General features: G+C 41.8%; 1 long non-coding RNA gene across 1 annotated transcript; it reads left to right on the top strand.

The window, feature by feature from the left end:
• The first annotated feature begins 4,847 nt into the window (after positions 1-4,847).
• LOC142366752 (uncharacterized) lies at positions 4,848-5,797 on the top strand. The gene is made up of 3 exons (XR_012766865.1): positions 4,848-5,047; positions 5,371-5,580; positions 5,711-5,797. It is a non-coding gene; the product is annotated as an uncharacterized LOC142366752 (long non-coding RNA).
• Positions 5,798-8,697: the final 2,900 nt, after the last annotated feature.

Here is an 8,697-nt window from a genome sequence, read left to right as displayed (position 1 = left end):
GTGTGAGAAAGGAATTTAGTTTTGACATTTGGCTAAACTATTTTTGGAGCAATATGAGCATGTGATGAGGATCCATGTAGTTGTGCTGCACTGTCCAGTTTATTTTGACAGGAGGACAAAATGAATGAAAATGTGCCATAGCAATTGAGAAGGATCTATGCCATTTTTATGGTACTGACTATTTATATGGGACAGGGACTTCATTTTGAAGCAAGAATGAACGTTTTGGGAGACATATGACATTTTGCTGGTTATCTCAAGTGTTGCGAAGAACTGCAAGTCTGTTTGGCCAAGTGACCCTATAGTTATAGGAATGTCATCTCAGTTTCAAGAAATGAGCCAAACCAATCGAGAAAAACTGTAATACACAATGCAAACCAATATTTCTGATACGTCTGTGAACTCAAACCAAATAATTTGCAAAACTATATTTCTGATACGTCTGTGAACTCAAACCAAATCATTTTCAAAAGAAGTACAAAGCAACGTGTAAATACGGCAGACCAACTGAAAGTATAAAAAGACAAAGACTAGATCACCTCCCAGGGACTTTTTTTTTTTTTTTTTTTTAAACAATAATTCTATATGACGCCCAGTCTGTCACCAAGTTATCCTTTTTATTTATGCAATTTATCTATGTGTGTATGGAACAGTATGGATGTCTGATATCAATGTCCTTGTTTTTGTGTTTTTCTCACTTGGTCCTCATTAAGTATCTACTACCGGAATGTGTGTGTGTGTAAGTCTGGTGTGTGTCTTAATGTGGGAGTGTTTAGAGTACGTGTATGTGTGGGTGTGGGTGTGTATGTGGGTGTGTGTGTGTGTGTGTGTGTGTGTGTGTGGTATGTGTGTACGTGTGTACGTGTGTACGTCGTGTGTGTGTGGGGGTGTCTTGTGGGTGTGTGTGTGTGTGTGTGTGGGGTGTGTCTTGTGGGTGTGTGTGTGTGTTGTGGGTGTGGGTGTGTGTGTGTGTGGGGTGTGTCTTGTGGGTGTGTGTGTGTGTGTGTGCGTGTGTGTGTCGTATGTGTGGGTGTGTGTGCGTGTGTATGTGTGTGTGTGTGTGTGTGTGTGTTGGTGTATGTGTGGGCGTGTGTGTTTTTGTGTGTGGGTGTTTGTTTTGTATGTGTGTACGTGTGTACGTCGTGTGTGTGTGGGGGTGTCTTGTGGGTGTGTGTGTGCGTGTGTCTTGTGGGTGTGTGTGTTTAACAGAACTTATGGATAATCACACTGGCCTTTTTTAGAAGACGGGTCTGAATCGGGATGGCACGAATCCAGTTGGTCCTTTATCGCCTTATATGGAGGGTCCTGAGTTTTGGGTGTTGGCCCTCCTTCGGCTCTCATGTACATTCGGTGAGGTACAGAAAAAAACAAGAGCACCACTTTAACACTTAATTCCGTGAAACAGAGTACATGTTAAATGTATTCGCTTTCCCATTAAATAAGCATGAACCCAATTTATTATTTCTGAATTCTACCAATCCACCTCTCTTTTAAATTTCTCCAAGTCTCCAGCTCTAAGCCAAAACCCACTTTTGCACACACATTTCTTTTTCTCTCTTTCGCCGTGAACGCGCACCCAGAGGCCGCCTCAAGCGCGCGCTTCATACACCGCCCTGAGCGCCCACACACAGGCTCCCGTTTCCCCACACTTTTTTTTTTTTTTTTTTTTTTTTTAACACGCTGCTAATGCTTGGAACAGAAATGTGTTTATCAGAAAATGTCTGGATTATGCTTTGAGACGTGCATGGGTTTATCAGTCACATCTGAATCCGTCCACACTGATCGTCTCATTGGATGGACAGATCTTATCAGACACACTGTTTCTTGTGGCGCGTCTCACAGCGAACAGGTCACTGGCCGAAATTCGCCACAAGAACTTATAACTTGACAGTTATTGTCCTGTCTTCAGCACTCATACACCCATGTTATTTTCAGGAATCATGTGAAGGCCCATGTCTATGTTCATCTGTCATGAATGCAAACACCGCAGTCCAGCACTTTATGTGCAAGTTAGCGGGTAACCCCACCCAGACAAACAACAGTTAAGCGTACCACACTGCCAAACATATAACATGTAAACAGGACACACACGTAACACATGTAGACTCCATTGTCAGACAACACACAAAACATTTACCCCAACCCGGCATATTCTTCTCTCCTATTTTCTCTGTGCGCGCACCCGCGTATCCCCACGCTCCTGTTATGTCGACAGCTGTTTAATTTTTGAATAATTGTAGCGTGCACTGGGCCACGCCCGAACTCATTTTACCGACAAAAGTTACTGATCACTTAATGCCACAGTCAGGTCAACCGACCTGTAAATAACAACAACTCTTTTAGCGCTTGACGTGTCTCTCAGCGACACCTGTTTCACAACTCAGCGCGCCCAGCGATAACGCGCATTAATCATTCTACCGAAGCTATTGGCACCAAGACCGAAAACAGTATCTGTGGTTTCCTCTCAGCAAATCTACACGCTGACTAATATGTGACAAGCAAGCGCCACGCTTTCACACTGCATAGTTCTGATGCATTATTGAAGAAACCAACAAAAAACTGTAACTCAGAAGGCCTGCCGTGGGGAGCGCGCGTCCGCGATTCCCCACCACTGACCAACTACAACTCTGTATCACTTAAAACTTGTTTACCGAGGCAGTTTAATACATAAATAAACTCCACTGACCGAATACAACGACTATTGAGCAGAATTTCCCACTGGGTGTCTACCAGCTTATCACAATATTGCGGCGACGCGGAGTAGGCCTATTTAAGCAGCCCAAAATCCTTGTGACATCACTGCGTATCACGCACACACTTTTTAATAACAGCAACTCACAGTCCTGTTAAAATTTACTTCATCAACTTCACTAGTTATATTAACCTTAACAATTTAGACAGAGTTCTTCTCACTCACTGAAGACCGCAGGCGACTTCTCCTCCCGGACAGGCCCTAAGCATGCCCCCCCTGCAAAACAGTTTCCCCCCCAGCCCCCAGTGCAGCTTAGCAGCCCTCATGAGAAGATGAAAAACTCACCCGTATTATTTAGCCGGCCTCAAGACGACTGCAGCTTCACTGAGGACAGGAGGAACCCAGATGCTGGAGCAAAAACTCTCAGTTCGTGACGCCAAAATGTAGTAAATTTGAGAGAGGATCGCCGAACCGGTGTAGAAAATGAGTGATGAAGAAGGCTGATGACACGGACGTAGTCGAACAAAGAAATCTTTATTTCTGTCGTCAGGTCCGTTTCAATTACAGAAAAGATGCATCTTCTGGGAGAGTCTGTGTCAATTCGCCAAAATGGAAAACCCTCTGCCTTGGAGAGAAAGTCCCTCACTTCTTAAAGGCTATTCAAGGCCACTTGTCCAGGCGTAAAGCCAAGAGATATGGTCTGACTTTAAGGATGTCTCCTATCAAATCTACCTTATTTGGTCATGTTAAGTGTTTATTTTCCAGTGTATCTCAGTGCCTTGCACGGAGGCGCGCGAAGGCGCGCGGAGGGCGCGCAACAATTATGCACTTGAAACTATCCAGCTGCGAACCCAAATGAACCTGACAGATTTCCTCATATGCCCAGGGCCCCATTTTGCCTGTGGGTCCATACACCTCATTTTCCTAATTGTTTTGTCTTTCTACTCCTGGCTCACTTTAGGTCATAATGGAAAAGTACTGAGACTTATTTCATTCATAATGTCTAAGAACAAAGCCAATTTTAACAATCCCCCTTTTGAAGTGATTTTATCATTTCAACTAATTCAGTCAAATAACTGCGGTAGGAATGTAATCTTCTGTATTGTGTCACATCTGTATTAGTAGTAGCAAGACTTTAGCAGCCACCCCCCAAACTGCAAGAGCCACTTACCTTTTGAGATGTAGCACAACCAGATAGGAGATTTCTGCCATCTCCATTTTGAAGTGACTTCATGTGATATTATGTAAGCTTATGTGTAAGCTGGTCTTATTTGCAATTAAAGCAGCAAGCAAATCTTCATTGCACAGGCATGAAAATAGTAAACATAATTCTAATGCTTAAGCTACACTTTCAAATCAGGACTATTCCATCATTTTACTCGGAACAGAAACTCTTTCCGAGAGGGTTAAGACCTTCATCAGTCACTGATTATAACTCTGCAAATAAGCACATTTAGAAAATAATTGATGCCTTAGCAAAAACCCTTCTAAATCAGGAGTATTAATCAAGATTCCAGAAATAAAGACTCTTTTCTAGTAAGTTTAAAACCTTTCTTACTCAACTGATAATAATTCCGCAAATGAGCACATTTCTTAATAGATTATATGTAGAAAATCATATTTTGCTATATGAATTGTGTGTATGTGGCCCCGAACCCATCCTCTGTGTGGAATCTTTGTTCATAATGGCCTAAAACCTTATGTGGTTAGCAAGGCCTTGCTCCCCCATAAGTACCATAACAACAGAACACTGATTAATCAAAAATTTTCACATCATTTCTATACTACTGACACTCAAAGATTGCATAAGGCAATTAACATCACCAGCAGGTTCGTCCACCGTCTGCAGCGAATAGGAACGAAAACCCGATGGCGGAACCGGGAAAAATTCACCTATGGCCCCAGTTGCATTTGGCGACCGACCAACCTATTACCGTTCAGAGTCTAAGGTCCCGCTCCAAACAGCCGAGTCACCCCACTGGCAATTGACATTCTAAAAATGATTCATTATCACCCTTTAAGAGGAATTAGCCAAACACTTTAAAAATGAAACACAACAAATATAAATTTAACCAAGGCTCGACTTAGGCCCAATCCCAATTCACCCCTTGGCCCTACCCCTTACCCCTTCCCCTCCGTTTTGCGCGTTCACGTGTAGAGGTAGTGTTGTCCCAATACTCTTCCAAAGCCCTTCCCCTTAGCCCTACCCCTCCGTTGTAGCCCTTGAAACGGAGGGGTTCGGCCAGGCAGACTCCGTTTGAAGGGGTATGATATATTTCCCAGAATACAACGCGACTACCGGGAGATCGCGAGTCTTTTTAAAAATGGCAGAAGCAAAGAGAGCACCACACAAATGTAAGTTCTTCTATTTTTTTGCCATAATTTAACTGTTTTAATCGTTTTAAGTTGTGATAACTGGTGTATTGTGTGAGTTTAACATGGTGGCAATGTGTAGTTATTTTCTGTTATAAACGCACATGGGAAAAGTCGCTATTTTACATGGAGTAATCGGTCAATGCATGTGAAGGTGCTGTGAAAGAGTTGTCGTTTTTTAAATTGTAACACGAGTATTTACAAGCAATGTAGTTAGTTAACCATAGATAAGTTCCTTTTGAGTTACGTGAGCGTCATTTCGCTACCTATTATCACAAGTATTCAAATACGTGACTGATTCACAGGGACTCAAGCACAAACAAAGAGCCTGATCAGGTTTAGCGCCGAAAACGAAGATCTGTTTCTAAAGTCATCCCCATCCCCAAAAAGAAGTAGGAAGTCCAATCCCATAATGGATTACCTGATACAGGAGAGCCTGAAGGAGCAGAAGCGCCACGAGCAGAAAACGGAGCGCTTTTTAGCTCGGTTTGAGCGCATGATAGACAAACTTTACGGTGAGTTGATGCGCCATGCACCTATTGTACACACAGCCACCACTACCGCATTCTGAAACACCTTTTTTTAATTTTTTTACAATGGATGACAGTGCATGCTATAATGTCATATCGTGTCTTGTTCCCCCAGAACATCACTGAGCCCATGCAGCACCTCCGATGCGCCCTCCGCTGTTCCTGCTCCGGTCATCTCGTTCTTGATGATTGCACTGTTGCCTGTTTATATTCATACTGTTTATTGTCCATATTTGCACCACACACTTTACAGCAGACACTTTAAGCTGTTATTTCTGAAAATAAGCTGCCTTACCAGTCTGTAATGTGAGCCTAATAAAATAAATTAAGGACAAAAGGTTTGTGAGCATGATTATCACATCAACATCATATGAACGACTGGAACGGATATTGGTATGAAGAGATTTATTATACAAGGGATAACAAAAAAATTGGGGTACATGTTGTGGTCCAATGGGCAATAATTTGTAGGATGACCCGTCTGCTGGAAAGAAAAACATGGAAAGATCAGGCTTTTATCCTCCCAAACCAACACATTGATAGCACACACAATGCAGTGCATTTATTTAAGTCATCAAATCTGAACCTGGTACAAAGAAAACCGCTTCAAAAACGCATGAGCTGCATGTTTATTCCAAACGGAACGAGGCGAGTAACAAAGGCTAAACGTTAGCTTATGCTTTCAGCTAGGTTAGCCAGGTTAGGATACTACTCCAGTCAATAAATCAGCAAATCCAACGAGACAAGCAAATTGTTTCTATATTACACGATATCACAAATGTACAGTTAGAAGCACTTTCAAACACACACACACACACACAATCATTTTCACACGCCGGCTCTGGAAGCTACCAGCTGCTCACTCACAAGCGTTATTTGCATTAATTTCTTATTGCACATACCGTAACAAGATCCAGCAATGCTCCCAGATGTCGAAGACGCCTTCGCCTGATGGCACTCCGTCGATTCGACGCAGATATTTCTAAAAATATCCGAATAGCCCAGGACAGCGCGAACACCACAGCACCGGTCATGTTTGTTTACTTCTGGCTAAAGCTGTCGCTTTTGGTTACGTAACAACTGACGGCGCGAACTTATTACGTTCGTGAGTGTGAAGTGCTGTCCCAATTCGAAGGGGTGACATTCTTAGCCCTTCGCCTACCCCTACGTTTGAAGGGGCGAGGGGTAGGGGCGAGGGGTAGGCGAAGGGGTAGAAAATAGAATTGGGATTGGGCCTATATGAGTATATTAGCCTCTTGAACAATTATGATTAACTTTCTAAATGATATATCTTTCTTAGATGACCACATGAAGATGTGGTCATCTAAGAAAGATATATCATTTAGAAAGTCGTGTGGTCTCTTGTGGTCCAATCCTGTCACTCCTCGATGCTTGGCTCTCCTCTTGGCTGAACGTCTGTTCAGCATTCTGATCCGGAACTAATCTTGGAAGGAGAGGTCACCAGTACATCGCTTCCTTGAGGGATATTCAGCATCCCCTCCCTAACTAATTTTTTTTTGGGATAATTTTGTTGTGTAGTTCTCCACCATCATCTTGGCATGATGGGCAAAGCCTCCCAGAACTCAAGCTTATGAGTCCTCCGGCCGTACGTCCTGTAGTGGTTCTGAATCTGTGGAATAATATTAGCAAATCTCGCAGCGCAGTAGTGCAAAATGTCATTTGCACTGTATTTCTATACTTAGGGCATCTCTCTTTGAAAGGTTCAATCCTAATGCCCAATTCATCATTTATTTATTTTTTCATATGGACCCCAAACCAAAACAAAACCAAAATAAACAAAATAAAGTAAACAAAATAACAGAAAATCAAATCAAAGAAATCATAAAATAAACATAAACCAAAACAAAACAACTGGCCAGTTGGTATAACCCTTGCTTTTAGGAACCAGAATAGTCATCAAGCTGCTGTGCAGCCTTAATGAGAAATCCAGTACCATCACCTTATTTTGCTGTGAAAAAACTTCAGCTCATTTAGGGAACACATCAACACGGAGACAACATCAACATTAACACAGTTGGTATAATCCTTGATTTTGTCCACCTATTCTGCTGTGGAAAAATCACGCACGTCTTTCTCTCCCCTCGAAGGACATTTTCTCACTCCCCTCGGAGAACACGTTTTTCACTGTAGCTGCCCCTAACGCTTTTCTTCTGTTCAGAATTAAGCCATGCATCGACTGATGCTTGATGAGAGTGATGTTTTATTGTCTCCAAGGATATGTTATGTCTTCAGACACCAAGTACACCAAACACCAAACAACGTGAAAAACTGAAATGAAACAAAAATTACAGTCTTAGCATCGTCATCTTCTCAACAAATGAATATCTTAGGCCGACATATTTTACAGTCCGTGAATGTCCATGTGGCCTTCATGAAACTTAAATATAAATCTTACAGAGTATATAAACATGACATAAACATAAAATGTACAGCAAATACAGTTTCTCATACCGTGTGCGCATTCTGACCGGAAAATCAGGAGCTGCTAAGGCTTTACGGACAAACTGTTGCACACATCTTGCTCCATGAGCAGTGCAGGTCCAAAAGACTGAACACACGTCTTCACAACTACTTATTAGGTTAACGTCATTACGTCATTATTACACATCAACTTATTAATTCACATTTTACCCAATTAAATAAGAAATATAGAAGGAATAAGAATATACAAATATCTTAAACCAAAAATATTGCAAGAAAATAATATACAAAAATATTAATGCAGCAAATAAATTGGCACTCTTTTCCAGCGACAGCTACAAATAGCCTTACTTTTGCAAGTTAAGGCCAAATTGGTATTTTTGCTATAAAAGGAATTCCTCCAGTCAAAACAAGTTCAAACTCCTTTGCCCTTCATATATATCCGTTCTAAGTAGGTTACATGCATAAACCTCTTTAACCCTCCTGTTGTCCTCATTTTCTGTATACACCCCGTGTCCTCCGGGTCAAAATGACCCGCCTTCACTAAATCCCCAATATAAGCAGCTTAATTGAATTTTAAACACCAAATTTCATCTTGCATATTGTCATTCACCACAAAATGTGTTAATACCTGAGTTTTCCCTCTTCACTTTTTTTCCT

This window comes from Odontesthes bonariensis, chromosome 17 (assembly GCF_027942865.1).
Source record: "Odontesthes bonariensis isolate fOdoBon6 chromosome 17, fOdoBon6.hap1, whole genome shotgun sequence".
NCBI lineage: Eukaryota > Metazoa > Chordata > Actinopteri > Atheriniformes > Atherinopsidae > Odontesthes > Odontesthes bonariensis.
This window is presented reverse-complemented; position numbering and strand designations above follow the sequence as displayed.